General features: G+C 45.1%; 1 pseudogene; it reads left to right on the forward strand.

Moving 5' to 3' along the window:
• Positions 1 to 1,934: 1,934 nt before the first annotated feature.
• On the forward strand, positions 1,935 to 3,666 carry LOC138842801 (zinc finger protein 133 pseudogene; annotated as a pseudogene).
• The last annotated feature ends 11,486 nt before the right edge of the window (positions 3,667 to 15,152 follow it).

A 15,152-nucleotide genomic window follows, 5' to 3' on the forward strand; every position in this document is an offset into this window, starting at 1 on the left:
CCTAGGTACAAAGCGGCCATGGTGGCATGGATGCAGGCTACTCATGGGATTGACAACATGCACTTTGTGTCACCAAGGCTGACTTGCTTTTCACTCTTGCTGAGTGCCCAACTTGCCAAAAGCAGAGACCAACACTGAGCCTCCTGTGTGGCATCATTTCCCAGGGAGAGCAGAGGCAGTTTAAATAATTGGACCCCTTCCATCATGGAGGGGACAAAGAGTTGTCCTCAGCGGGATAGACACATATCCTGGGTTTGGATTTGCTGTCCTTGTTTGTAACACTTCTGCTAGCACCACCATCCATGGGCTTATAAAATGCCTTATTCGCCATCATGGTATTCCTCACAACATTGCTTCTAATCAAGGAATTCATTTCTCAGCAAAAGAAGTGTGGCAATGGGCTCAGGCCCGTGGAATTCATTCTTATTACATAGCTCATCAACCAGAAACAAATGGTCCCAAAGAATCTTGGAATGAGCTACTGGAGCCTTAGCTATGGTTCCAGTTGGGAGACAACCCTCTGGAAAAAACTGGGGTCTGTCTTACAGAATGCAGTATGTACTTTGACTCAGTGACCAATATATGGTGCTACATAGAAATCTTCCATAATAGGATGCAGAGATCTTAGAACCAAGGGCAGGAAGTGGGAGTACCTCCTCTCACTCTGACACCTAAAAACTCTCAGCATTTTTGCTTCCTGTCACTACAACTTTGAGCTCTGCTAGTTTGGAGGTCTTGGTTTCCAAGGGAGAAAATCTTCCACCAGGATAAATACCAATGGTTCCACTGCGTTAGAATTTGAGACTTCCCCCTGGCCCTTCTGGGGTCCTTGTGCCACTGAAGCAACAGGCAAAAAAGCGAGCACTACTCTACTATTTGGGACGATTAATACCAAAAGGAAATTTAATTGCAGAAAAGACTTTGTCTGGAGCCTAGGGCATTCTCAGGGACATCCCTCACTACTTTTGAGCCCAAGAGTAAACAGTAATGCAAAATCACAGCAACCACAAATATACAGAATCTCTAAGGACTTGGACTCGTCAGGAATAAAGTTTGGGGTCACTGCCACACTCCACCAGGTAAAAAAACACTGACCAGATAATATCCTGGGTGAGGATGATGAAAACACAAAAATGTGAACAGGTAGTGTAAGAAGGAATATATATATTTAATTTAATTTATTTCTATGTAATTTTTGTATAATTTACTTTGATATATATACTTTATGACCAGGTGTACGGACAAGGACTATAGCAGTGCATATTTTCTTCTTCCTGTGTTTGTGTGTGTGTGTTATTTTACTTTCTGTCCTCCTTCCCTTGTTGTCATATACGTTGTTAGAGGTTAACTTTGCAATAAAGAAGAAAATACTCAGATGGACGGCACGGAGAGAAGCTTCACCCGGGATTCGCTACATGCTTTATCCACGTGGTTTTAAGGGAAAAAAAGGTGAATCCGAGCGCTACAGTGGCCATTCTCCGGTGGCAGGAGCATGTTACCCAAAAGCTGCTCCCTCAGAGGCCGATGGGAGCGGCTGGCGGGCGGCGCTCTTGGGGTCACCGAGCATGCTGGGAGGCGTGGTCCCGGCGCGGCCCGAGGATTCTGGGTAGTGTAGTCCTGGCGTCCTGCTGGAGTGCCCCCGTCCCCCCCACCGGGGGCTCGAATGACCCCTTGTTCTTTGGTGGCGCTGGTGAGTGTGGCTCCAGCGGGACCCTCGCCGCAGCCGTGCCCTTCTCCGCGCGGAAAGCAGGTCCATTCCTGATGCCTTTAAGTAAGAGGAAACCCCACCCTGCCGGATCTTGAGAGTTTCCATTGACTCTCCTGAACCTTTCGGTTCTCGTTCTGACGCCTGTGGCTCCTGCCTGCTCAGAGAGGACTGCCTGGTGGGCCAGGGGAGGACTCCTGGGCTCCTGACAGCCCAGCCTCAGGCACACATGGCATTCAGAGATGTGGCTATGGATTTCACCCAGGAGCTGCTCATCCCTGCTCAGAGATCCCTGTACCGGGAGGTGATGCTGGAGAATTACAGCAACCTGGTCTCACCGGGGATTCCATTTTCTAAACCAAAACTCATCACCAAGCTGGAGCAAGGGAAGGAAACCTGGAGAGAAGAGAGAAAATGCCCACCGGCCACTGGCCCAGCAGGACCAAAGCCAGAACCCCACCTCAGTCCTTTCTGCCCTCCGGATTTCTCCAGTCAGAAATTCCGCATGCAGCATATGCTGTGTAGTCATCCTCCCTGGATCTCCTCGTGCTTGTGTGCAGAAGATCCTGCCCAGCCAGGAGATCCGTGCCCGGGGGACCAGCAGCAAGCCTCCGATGGAAGTTCCCGGAACGATAAAGCAGAAGGTCAGGAGAGAGAAGAAGCCTTTGGAAAGACAAAGAAAAGGACTTCAGGCACGTTCCCCAGGCCGCCACCCCAGAGGTGGGTGGAGGTAGAGGCCAGCCAGCTCAGAGGGAGAACTCCGAGGAGACAGACAGACTGTTGAAGAGGATAGAAGTGTTAGGATTTGGACCAGTCAACTTTGGGGAGTGTAGACTGGGCTTTAGCAAGATGACAAACCTGCTCAGTTACCAGAGGATACACTCAGGGGAGAAGCCTTATGTGTGCAGGGTGTGTGAGAAGGGCTTTAGCCTAAGGAAAAGCCTTGCCAGACACCAGAAGGCACACTCAGGGGAGAAGCCTGTCGTATGCAGGGAGTGTGGGTGAGGCTTTAACTGGAAGTTTATGCTCATCATACATGAGAGGACACACTTGGGCGAGAAGCCTTACATGTGCAGCGAGTGTGGGCGGGGCTTCAGCCAGAAGTCAAACCTCATCATACACCAGCGGACACACTCCGGGGAGAAGCCCTACGTGTGCCAGGAGTGTGGGAAAGGCTTCAACCAGCTGTCATCAGACACCAGAGGACACAGTTAGAGGAGAAGACCATCGTGTGCAGTGACTGTGGCCTGGGCTTCAGCGACAGGTCGAACCTCATCTCACACCAGAGGACACACTCCAAGGAGAAGCGTTATGTGTGTGGCGTGTGTGGGCACAGCTTCAGCCAGAATTCAACCCTCATCTCACACAGGCGGACACACACTGGGGAGAAACCTGACGTGTGTGGGCTGTGTGGGTGAGGCTTTAGACTCAAATCACACCTCACAGACACCAGAACATACACTCAGGGGATAAGCCCATTGTGTGTAAGGACGGTAGGCGAGGTTTCAACCAGCAGTCCAATCTCATCAGACACCGGAGGACACACTCAGGGGAAAAGCCGTACGTGTCCAGGGAGTGTGGGCGAGGCTTCAGTCACCAGGCAGGTCTCATCTAGCACAGGCAGAAAGACTCAAGGGAAAAGCCTTACCTGTGCAGGCAGTATGGACTCGGCTTTAGCAGTAAGTCAGCTTTAATCACGCACAAATGGGGACACTCAGAAAAGAAGCCCTGTTTATGCAGAGAGCATTGCCAAGGCTTTCCCCAAAATTCACACCTCATCTTACATCAGATGACACACCAGGGCAAGAAGCCTTATGTGTGCAAGACGTGTGCACAGGGCTTTAGCCAGAAGTCTCACCTCAGCAGACACAGGAGGATGAAGTCCGCCCACCACAAACTGACTTCAGTCTGACCCTGAGGCCTACTTGGGGCAATCTTCTGACCCCTTACACTCTCTTTGAAAGTGAAGAGGTGGCAAGGACTGAATAATCAAACATCTTATACTTTCATGAAATGCATTCTGTAAGTGGTCAAAGGACATTTGAGTTCATTTACTTCTTCCATGCTAAGTCTTCATGTTTTGTGGCCTTTTGTTCTAATAAACTGCATCTTTACAAAAAGAAAATTCTCAGATGATGAAGCTCTCTTTTGAAGAGAGTAGTCAACACAACCTGGTAATGGACAGGTGACTGTTCCCCAGAGATGGATACAATGACTATTGAAAGTTTGCATCTCCTCATCTTGAGAAGAGGTTGGGAATGTCTTTGTACAAAAGATGGTTGCATCTTGTTAGGTGAAAGAACAATTCATTTTATGGTAGTGGGAAGTTCAAATCTGTGTAGAAAGGAGCGTATAGATGCTGAGGACCCAAAGGAATACCCTGGAACAGCCCAATTGTCTCTCTGATTTGAACCCTTCCTTCCAAACTCCACTTTGTGATACTGGGATTCTGCTGTGCACTGGCTCCCTGCCCAACTCTGTCCATTGGAGCCACTGGAGGAAGACTGCAGGGCTGCAGGAGGAACAGAGAAACTTGGCCCTTCCTGTTGGTGCCCTGTTTGCTTCATGTTCTGGTCAGACTTGTCTATCCGGTCATGGCAACTTGTTTCAAAGCAGCAGTTGAATAGTTTGAAGTTTCTCCAATACAGGTCCCCCCGCCTCACCCTTAGAAGGATTGAGTCCCAACCCCATGAGCCCTTCCTTCAAACTCAGCAATACCCGTGCCAGCCAAGCAGTTTCTTTTCCTTAGAAGTCTGGCTTTCAGCTCTGTGGGTCCTCTCTTTCAAGATTCTAGGTTTTAATAACTCCAACCTCTTCTCTTTGTTGTCCCAGTTCTAGGGGTGGTGGCTGCTTCCTGCAGTTGCTACTTCCATGACACTCTAGTGTTCTCTTTTCAGTTAGTGAGCAATTCTTCTGAGCTACTTACTGTTCTTTACATTAATTCTCTATGTTTACAATTTTCAAAATACCTGGTATGGCTTTTGTCTCCTGATTAGACCCTGACTAATACACCTTTCTAGGGGGATCTCTACAATGACGTGGCGGACAAAGATGGAAGCCCCTCCTTCGAATCTGGCCTCCACCACACTGTGCTCCAGCAATATCAGAACTGCCTGTGGCTCTCCATCCATAAGGTGGTTTCTGCTTCTGGGTTATCTACCTATTTTGGAATCATGACAAGACCATCTCTTTGGACCAAAGACTAAAATTAAGATGTGTACATAACACAAAGTGATAAGTGCCCTAAGAGATAAAGCAGTGTGGGACTATAAAAGACTGAGATATTCCAATTAGCAATAGGTGGGGAGGGAACCAGGAAAAGCTTCATGAAAAATATGGCATTGGATCTGGATTTGGAAACTTAGGTAGAATTTGTACAGGTAGGGGAGAACGAAGGAAGGGCATGACGGGCGGGAAGCATGGCATAAGGAAAGGTCCAGAAATGGAAAATTGTGGGTTGTGGGTGGAGAAGAGTAAATCAGATTATTTGGATGGAGCACTAGGTGAGTCTTCAGTGGGATATTCATTCACCCCTCCCTCTCCACCCCCCGCAATCATTCCCCCAGCTCACCCCTGCTGGAGCTCAGCTACCCCCCTAGCTCATCCATCTCTTGCTACTCCCATCTCCCCATCCCTGCCCCCAGGGAACCCTCAGTCAGAATGGAGGGATTTATGAGCAGTAACACTCCCTTCTCAGATCAATGGCTGAAGATCAATAGCTATAATGCAGAAAATTAATCCATATTCATTAGAATTGAATTGAGCAAATGATATTATAAAAACTCCCTTGGAAATCTATGGAAGGAAATTAAAGAGAAAGTTATTCTAATGTCACTACTGTCTGCTAAGCTACAGGTTTAAGAAATCAGGCAACTGAAGCTCCTGTTAATATTCAAAGGAAGCTTCAAAGGTCATTTAGGGTCATAGTTATATTGGCCACTTGGATGTAGAGGGTAAGGAGATGGAAGAGATGTTTTCTTCCCTTCCTCCGTGGAGATCTAAGAAACAAATGAACTCGTGGGTCGCTTCCAATCCTAGAATCCTGTAACTCCTGTATTCCTCCCTGATGCCATGACAAGTCACAGACGAGCTTCAGGAATGTCAAGTGCAATCATTAACTTAGAAAACAGCCTTGACTCCTGAAGACCAGGCTCCCTAGGAGGTCCCCTCTCCTGTCCCAGGGAGCCTCTGGTCATTCTCGGAGCCAGACCCCCCCCCAGTCTCTATTCACCATACATCTCACAAAATAAGAATAGATACAGACTCACAAGTCTTAGTCTAACACAGCTGTGAAAAGTGGAGAAAGGTCAGAGGGAAAGTACAAACCTGGCCTGGTGAACATTTGCAGAGCTCAGGCAGAAGGACTGGATTCCAGTTTTGACTTCACCTTCTAGTAGCTGTGGGAAAATGACAGAATTCTTTGAGTCTCAGTTTCTTTGTCCGCAGAATATGGACAATAATATAATAATTCCTCCCTCAGCAGGATTACTACGAAGATTAACACAATGCATGGTAAAAGTGCTTTACGCACTGCGAAATGCTATTCAAAAACTTTTATTGTCCTAAAAGCTTAGAGATGTTCTTCTGAAGCAGGTATCTTGTTAATGGAATCTGTCCGTGGTTCCATGAGGTTCATAAATGCCCTGAAATTGTATGCCAAATTGTCTATGTATGTATGTATGTGCATTTTGAGGGGGAAGAGGACCATGGCTTTTATGAGATTCTCTAAGCAGTTTGTGACCAGCAGCGATTATGAATTAAGAACCCCTGATAGAAGGAGACTGACAGAAGTGCCGCATCCCTGTGCAGATGGGACCAGAGCCTTTTATGCATCACAGCAAGAGAGACCTTACCTTAGCAGGAATCACTGCAAGATGAAGCATCAAAGCCACTGAGGAAAGTTGTAGAATCTTGGTGGTCAGCCACGCAAATGGCCTGCGTGCTGAGTTGCCCTGAAGCAGGTGGAATGGTATTAACAGCTCCTTAACAGTTCTTCAAACCTCCATGGTGCCCAACCCCTGGGGGCTCTGTTCAGCTGTATGTGACTGGAGCACTTTGGAGGTGATCCCTGGAGTTTGGCAGACAGGGGTCTTTGCCTCCATCTTACTTCCCTCTGCCCTCTTTCCAATCTCAATCCTCACAGCAAAAGAAATCACAAATTCTATGGTAGCCTCTTGCTCTCCTTTGCCCTTCCTGAAACCCCAGTTGCTTCCTTCTCCCCCGGGCATGCTGGGAGATTCCTTGCTGGGGGGGAGGGGAGCATCTAGATTGCATCTTACTTTATAGTATCTTGTGTTTGGAACCCAGACTCAGGTACAGGATGGTCCCACACTCCCTTCTTCTAACCCAGGCTGTCTAAAATCTCCTCCAGAGTCCCTGGAATCCTCCAGGGGAAAAATTAATCAGGGCCCCAGCTCACTGAAGGCACGATTGGCTAACTGTTAGGTTTTTGTTTTTATTGTTCACATAATTTTATTCCCCACTGATGGCAGTTGAAAATCCTGGAGGCCCCTTACCGATATCTTTTCCAGTGTTTATAAGATGGGGACATAGAAGATGACCCACATTGGAAGGAAATAAAGAGGTTATCTTGTCCTTTGCCCATAGCTTCCTTCCCTGAAAGGGCCCCAGGGTAGATACCTCACAAGCTCTCCTCCTCAGGAGACCAGGAACTTCACCTGGTGTCTCATCTGAGTCCCTTGGATGGTGCCATGTGAAGTAAAGCAAGTGACCCCACATCTAGACTCAGTCTCTTCCGCTCCAACTTTCTGCAAGTCTCAGGGCCCCATAAACTACTTTGGGTCTCTTTTCTTCCTCTGAGTTTTATTTTTTATTTTTTCTGGGAAACTTCCAAGCATCTGGGGGAGGTACAGTGCTAGAGGGAATGTTGAAAGAGTCCGACAACCATCCAACACGATTTATTGGGCATCTGTCATGTTACAAAAAGATGCAAAGAGATGGACTCTGGCTGGGTGAGCCCCTCCAGGAAGCCAGCTTCCAAGGACAGGGCAACCACCCTGCAAGTCAGTTCCACAACGTTTGCCTATCTTTACGGAGTTTATCCCAGTCTGTCTAATGGGTATCACGGCGATTTGGGTAAAAGACCTACTCCCCTACTGGACCACAGATGCCTTAAGGGCAAGAGGGGTCCAGACATGTTCTGCACTTGTTTGTTGAATTAAATTAAATCAAAACAGGGTTCATGCCCTGTTTTTTATTATCTCTTTAGGTGGTAGAGAGCAAAGGTAAATAGGAGTAGAACAGTAAACACACACAATGCTCCTGAAGAATTCTCCTCTATTAAACGCACACACACGCTCATGCTCATATACACACATGCACATATGTGCATATCCGTGCACGCGCACACACCACATTCAGAGGAGACTCTTGGCTCCCTGCCGCTTGCTTGAAAACCCAGGCTTCAAGAGACAATTAAATATTTATATCTTTACATCTCAGTATCTTCCTTTCAAATCCAAACAACTCCAACAGGAGCCATCACTGGCACTTACTTAACTCCTTAAAAACATCCACGAGGGGTTTTATCCTTTTATAATTAAATTGTTAAGAGCAGAGAAGATGCAACAGGCTTTAGGGTGGGAATGAGCTTACTCCCCAGAAACAAGGCCGTGGGAGCCCCAGCTCACTCTCTTAGACTCAGTCTGGGATCCAGCGCTCCTGGATCTGGGGCCCAGCCGCCCAGCCCGTACCCTCACCCACGGTCTGCAAAGGACGAAGGGATGCTCTCTTGCCAGCTTTCCCCAACAGGCACTTGAGTGCCCTGCAATCAGGGCTTGGCAGATTATGCAAATTACCTGTGCATAGTAATGTCCTCACTAAGTAGATTAACCCAGAGCAGGGTACCGGACAGGAGCTAGCAGGTGTTGGCTGCCAGGCCCTTAGCTCTCTGCCCCAGCCCCAAGCATGGTGACAGTGCTTCTAGACCAGGCTGCTGACGGCCTTCTCACTACACTACCTTCCCCACCTGCCACCGGGCCTCTATCATGTGCACACTCTTACCTCTTCTCCCTCAGTCTGTCCCTAACGGCCTACCCTGTGGGATCTCCAATGTCAGGGCTGAGAGGAAAGGGAAGAAAGCCCTTTCCCAGGAGTTGCTTGAGCTAAGGAAATGGGAAGAATCTTACCACCTTGAGTCACTGACATATGCATTTATGTCTAATTCCCCATCTGTGGGCAGGACTTATGTCCCTGAACTCTCCATAAACCCATTCTAGGGCCTGCAACACAATAAGTACTCACCAGATGAACGTTTCCTGGATAGAATTGAATTCCAAAACCACAGGGCTGGGAAAACATCTTCAAAATGCTTCAAGCAGCCAACAGACATATTCTGATTATGACTCATCTGCCAGGCACTCTGTGAACACTGGCATAGGGATTTTAGCCTTGCTGCTATGAGTTCCTTGAAATTATAAGCAAATTATATGTTCATACGTTTTTCTGTAGGGAGAGGGCCCATGGCTTTCACCAGCTTCTTCATGGGGTCCTGACCCCTCCCTAAAAAAATCTTAACCACTGCCTGTCCACGGGAAGGACAGACATGAAAACCAACAATCACAGCAGTATGATAAGCCCGGGACCAAGATGAGCACAAGATGATATGAGGGCATAGAAGAGGGTCCAACCTGCAGAGGACAGAGCCCTGAACCCAGCATCACTCCCTGCTAAGGTAGATATTACAAGTCCCATCTCACTAGTTGGGAAAATGAGGCTCAGAGAGCTTAGGCTGCCTGACCAAAGTCACACACCAGTAGAACCCAAAGTAAATCGAAGCTCGGTGTTGAGCTTGCTCCCTGCAGCCGCCTTGGCATCTGAGATCCCAGCTTCGAGACCCCTCATGCTGTCCCAGGGTTCAGGGGGCAGAGGAATGGAGCCCCTGCAATGACTGTCGGAATTCTGATCGGCCGTGGAGCAGGCTTGGCGGTTAGGCCTCTGGGTCCCCGGTGTGCACATCTTGGCAGGCTTCCGCGGACTTTGTGGAGTCTATTTACCACATCTAAGACCAATTTCCTTCCCTTCGGTTGCTTTGAAGATAATTTAAGGTACTTGCATTGTCTGCCTGGGAATGTAAAAAGCTAGCTAATGCCGAAATCGATGCTTCCTGCTTAATACTGTGCCTCCGCCCACCTGACCTGCGCAGCGGCTGGCTCACAGAGCCTTCAGTGACGGCTTCAGCAGATCTTTCCGACCGGCTACTTTGTTAATCAGAAAGGGGCTGGGGGCTGGGGGAGGGGGGTGCCTCAGGATAACGGCAAGCGGATTGAGTTGTTAAGCCTGAATGAAATATTTAGAAGCACCACTGGCAGGATTCAGCTGGTCGGGAACAGTACTTCAGCCCTGCTTGGGGAAGGGGGTGGAGGAGGGTGCCCAACATGGGCTCCCCAAACTAGGGGTGCAGAGTAGCCTGTTCCGGAGGAGAAGACCAGCCCGGACATGACCTCCCAGCTGGCTCTGTTCCCAGGGCAGGCTGGGACCACTTAGGAGGGCAGGTTGCTCTGCCAAACCTGCACCTGCAGCCCCCAGAGGGCGTGAAATAGGGGTGCTCATCACCAAGGAGAGAGCTCCCATTGTCTGCATGTCTCCACACCTCTTCTGGGTGCTGATGCTCTGCACTGGAGCTCAGCTCTTCGTAGAAAGTTTAACCGGGCCTTAGAGGGCTAGCTGAAGGGTGAGGTTGGAGAGGTAAGAATAGGAAAGATGGCATTTTCTGTGTTCTTCCTTCCTAAACTACTCTGGGAACAGAGTACTCTAGTCCTATGTACTTTGTATTATACTATCCTGACTTCCTCACTGCTAAAATCATAGAATCTCAGCCTTAGATGGGACTTGGCATATCACATGTTCATTCAACATTTATTGAGCTCCTTACCTACTATGACCAAGTATAATATATACCATGCCATTCACCCATCCCACATTCAATATTTTAATCCCCTTTATAGCACCCCATCCCAAATTGGCCAATACTAGAATGACTTCATGGATGGGGAATGAGTTATTTCCTACTGATCCTCATTCCAGCAATCTTTATTAGGAATAATTCCCTTTATTCAAACCAAAATCTGTACCCCTTCAGCTTTTATTTATAACCCTTGGCCCTTGTACCTGACCCATTCCCTACTCCCCCACCCTCCCCAACATTGCCAAAGCCACAGTAGCATCCTTCAGATATCTGAAAACATCTCCAGGCTTCTTCCAACTCAGCAGTATGACCAAAATCTAATTATAATCTGAGGAACCAGGTGGACTGTGACAGTGCTAAATCTTTTGGATGTCAAATAACTTAATCTTTTCATAGCTTTTCTCCCTCACGTTTATTTGATTCCTTTTCTACTTAATCTCCAGGTCTACCACAAAGTGGCAGTCACAAAACTTCATAAAAGCAGGTTACAAAATTTCTGCTCTTGTCTGGGGTAGACTGGCTTGTATCAAACAAATTCTCCTACTGATAAAAACTTTAAAAATCAAAATCAGGGCTTCCCTGGTGGCGCAGTGGTTGGGAGTCCGCCTGCCGATGCAGGGGATGAGGGTTCGTGCCCCGGTCCGGGAGGATCCTACATGCCGCGGAGCGGCTGAGCCGTGAGCCATGGTCGCTGAGCCTGCGCGTCCGGAGCCTGTGCTCCGTAACGGGAGAGGCCACAGCAGTGAGAGGCCCGCGTACCGCAAAAAAAAAAAAAATCCAAAAAAAAAAAAATCAAAATCAAAAACAACTCTTTAAAAATCAACAGAGAGCTGCCAAGGCATCCAGGACTTATGAGCCAAAATTTAAAAAAGAAAGGAAATGAACTGAGAGGCACCCTACATTCATGATTGCTTTTCCCTGATTCATATTTAGTAGCTCACAGGCTGAAAGGACAAGCAGAGACTAAGAAGATGAACATAAAGTAGTAGCTAAGACACAATGAAGCCAAGCAGAGCTTTTGACAGTCTCATGAGGCTGGAGCTCAGAGCTACCAACCAAGGCATTTAGGATATAAAGGTTGAGATCCTGGAGACAAGAGAAGACCAAAGAAGTGAGCCCAATATTTAATGGTACTTTCCCTCAAGGCATGTGTGATCCGTAAGCAGCAACCCAGGGGATGAAAAACCTAGCTAAAAACTGGCTACAAGGCTGGGAAATTTTAAAAGGCTGTTAGGTCTGGGTCCTTGCTGCCAAGATGCCAGAAGGGCTGGGTGTGTTGTGCCCCCTTCCTAAGAGGATCTTCACCCTGGTGTAGACCAAGAAAAGAAGCAATAATGGTCATGCCAAAAAGGCTATGGCCACCTGTAGCCTGTATGCTGCACTAACTGCACCCAGCGTGTGCCCAAGGACAAGGCCATTAAGAAGTTCATTATTCAAAATATAGTACAGGCCACAGTCATCATAGACATTTCCAGAGCGAGTGTCTTTGGCACACTTTTGCTTTCTCTATGTGAAACTACATTACTGCATGAGTCATGCCATTCACAGCAAGGTAGTCAGGAATCATTCTCACAAAGCCCAGAAAATCCACACACCTTCACGTAGTTTAGACCTAATTGTGCCACCCCATGACCTCTGCCAAAGCCCATGTAAGGAGCTGGGGCCTTAAGGACTGAAGAAAAACTGTCCTCTGGAAAAAAAACCGACTGGAAGTTATGCTTTTAAAAAGAGACTTTAATAGTCTCACAGTCCTAGGAAGACAAAAATGAAAGGCCACAACCAAGGAGAAGAAGACCTGGTACACATTCCAGGATTTCATTTGGGATTCATGAAGTGCTAAACCAAAGAATAAATGTGAAGAGGGAATATACCAACCTTCACAGAGACTGGAACCCAGCTTCAAATACAGGTGCTCTTCCTCTACTATAGTTGACTAAGCAAATCTTAACTGGAAGAAGGTATCATCTAGAGATTACAAATTTCATAAAAATGCCTGGCATTCAATAAAAACTGACTAGGCATGCAAAGACACAGAATGAAATAACTAAGAATGAAAATAAAGGTCAGATCACAGCTTCACAGCTGAACCAAATGTTAGTATTTTTAGACACAGACTTTAATGTCACTATGATGAATATCTTCAAGAAAATAGATCGAAATGGGAAATTTCAGTAAAAAAGAAAAAAAACACTCTGGAATCTTTAGAAAGAACTAAAATTCAAGAACTAAAAATATGTAACACATAAAATCAATAATTTGGGTTTAATAAGAGATTAGACACTGCTGAAGGAAAGAATAGTTTGGAATGGCAGGTTGGAAGACAATAACCAGACTGATAAAAAGAGAAAATATTTTTAAAAGATGGAAATGCAGAAAAGAATATAAGACATGTGGGACATGGTGAAAAGATCTAACATGTGAAACTGGAGTACCAGAAAAAAAAAAGAGAACAAATTTAGCATAAACAATATTTGAAAAATAGTGACTGTGAATTTTCTGAAATTCACATTCTTCTAAACTGAAGAAAGACATTAAGCCACAGATTTTCGGCAGGATAAATGTGTAGGCATATCATGGCAAAATCATTGAAAACCCAACACCAAGAGAAACATTTAAAGCAACCAGAGAAAAAAACCCACATTACTTTCAAATGAGTAACAATAAAACATAGATAATTTCTTCATAGAAATGATAAAAGTAGTAAAAATAATGATTTCAGTTTATTGTAATAAACCAAAGATGCATATTATAATATCAGGAGTAGCCAATAAAAAAAATAGCAAAAGACTATACCACTAACACGATAATAGAAATAACAAAACATACCGAATTAACTCAAAGAAGAAAATAAAGGAGGACAAAATAAAGCATTGCAAATAAGAAAATATACACTATAATGTGTTTAAGCCCAAATATATCAGTAATTACATAAAAGGATAAATACACTAAATTCTTCTATTGAAAACAAAATTTGTCAGACAAGTTTTTAATTTGTCAGATAAGTTTTTAATACCAATTATTTATTTATATTATTCAGAAGATAAATATGAGGTTTCTAGATTGCGGCTGACTATTAGCACTTACAGTAATAACTGCATTGGTTCCCCGTGCCCAATTTTCCCCCTTAAGGGTGGTGTAATGAGAACCAGATGGTTAGGACTGTACATGCAAAGGGTACACAGAGGAAAGGAATTCAAAAATTATGAATCTGAGAGTTTATATAGGAACAGCCATAAGGCTCTCCTACCGCCTTCGTCCTGGGAGAGGGAGAGGAACGTTTCTAACCCAAACCATTTTCTCAGGGAAGAGAAATGACAAAGTCTCTACTCTGGAATTCAAATACTTGGCTCTGGGGTTGATATATTTACTTACCCTTTGAATGGGAGCAGATGGCTCCATTATAAAGAATAAAAGCAGCTCCAGTTTTATCACCCTTAGAATGTGAGGAGCAAATGTGTCTGGGGGAAAGAGACATTCCTTCTTTGCTTAGAAAGACTTAGAAAACTTTAACCAGGCAGAAACATGAAAATATTCGTATTGCTTTCCAACAACTATGATGAAGAAAAACAACTATATGCTGCTTATAAGCAATGCATCTTAAGTACAAGACCAAAGAAGGGGTAAAAGAATAGAAAAAGATATACCATGCTAACACTAACCAAAGGAAAGTTAGTAGGGCTATATTTATATCAGACAAAGTAGACTTTTAAGGCAAGAAGAATTACCAGAGATAAAGAAAGACATTTCCTCATGGCAAAAAGATCAATCTACCAGGAAGACATAAAAATTCTTAATATGTGTGTACCTCATAACATGACTTCAAAATGTAAAAAGCAAAATTTGGAGCAAGGAGAAATAAAGAATTTCTTATGTTTTTCTCAATAACTAGTAGAATGAGTACACAAAAATATAAAGGATATAGATTTGAAATACACACTTAATAAACCTAAACTAATTAAAACTATTAAACTAATTAAAAATACATAAAAACAATACACTCAATATCCTTTTGGAGTAGCAGGTAACAGATAGACCTTCACACCTCAAATAACCAAAAAAATTGAACAAAATTTATAAAACAATGATTCTTAAGGCTTTGGCCATCAGGCTACAAAGAAGAATGATCCTTGAGAGATGGGAAGTAAGGGAGGTGAGTGAGCCCTGTTATTGCCCCAACTTACTGCCTGCAGAAAGTTTTTAGGCTGTGGTACATGGAGGAGAAACCCAAGTGGAACTCAATTGTCTCCTTGAATTGAGGAAATAAATTCAAGAGTCTGGGGAGTCCAAGGTGACCAGAGTTCACTCATACCACAGCTCAATAATTCTCTCTTATTATTTTTCAGTCTTTATTTTTATGTTTCTTTCTGAATACTTTCCACTGCTTTGTCTTCAAATGTACTGATTTTTCCTGTACAATGTCTAAATTACCATGATCCCATTTAGTATCTTTTTCATCTGAAACATGGCAGTTTTTTCATCTTTAGAAATTCAAATTGGGTCTTTTTCTTTCTTTTATGTCTC

This window comes from Globicephala melas, chromosome 8 (genome assembly GCF_963455315.2).
Source record: "Globicephala melas chromosome 8, mGloMel1.2, whole genome shotgun sequence".
In the NCBI taxonomy this organism is placed as follows: Eukaryota; Metazoa; Chordata; class Mammalia; order Artiodactyla; family Delphinidae; genus Globicephala; species Globicephala melas.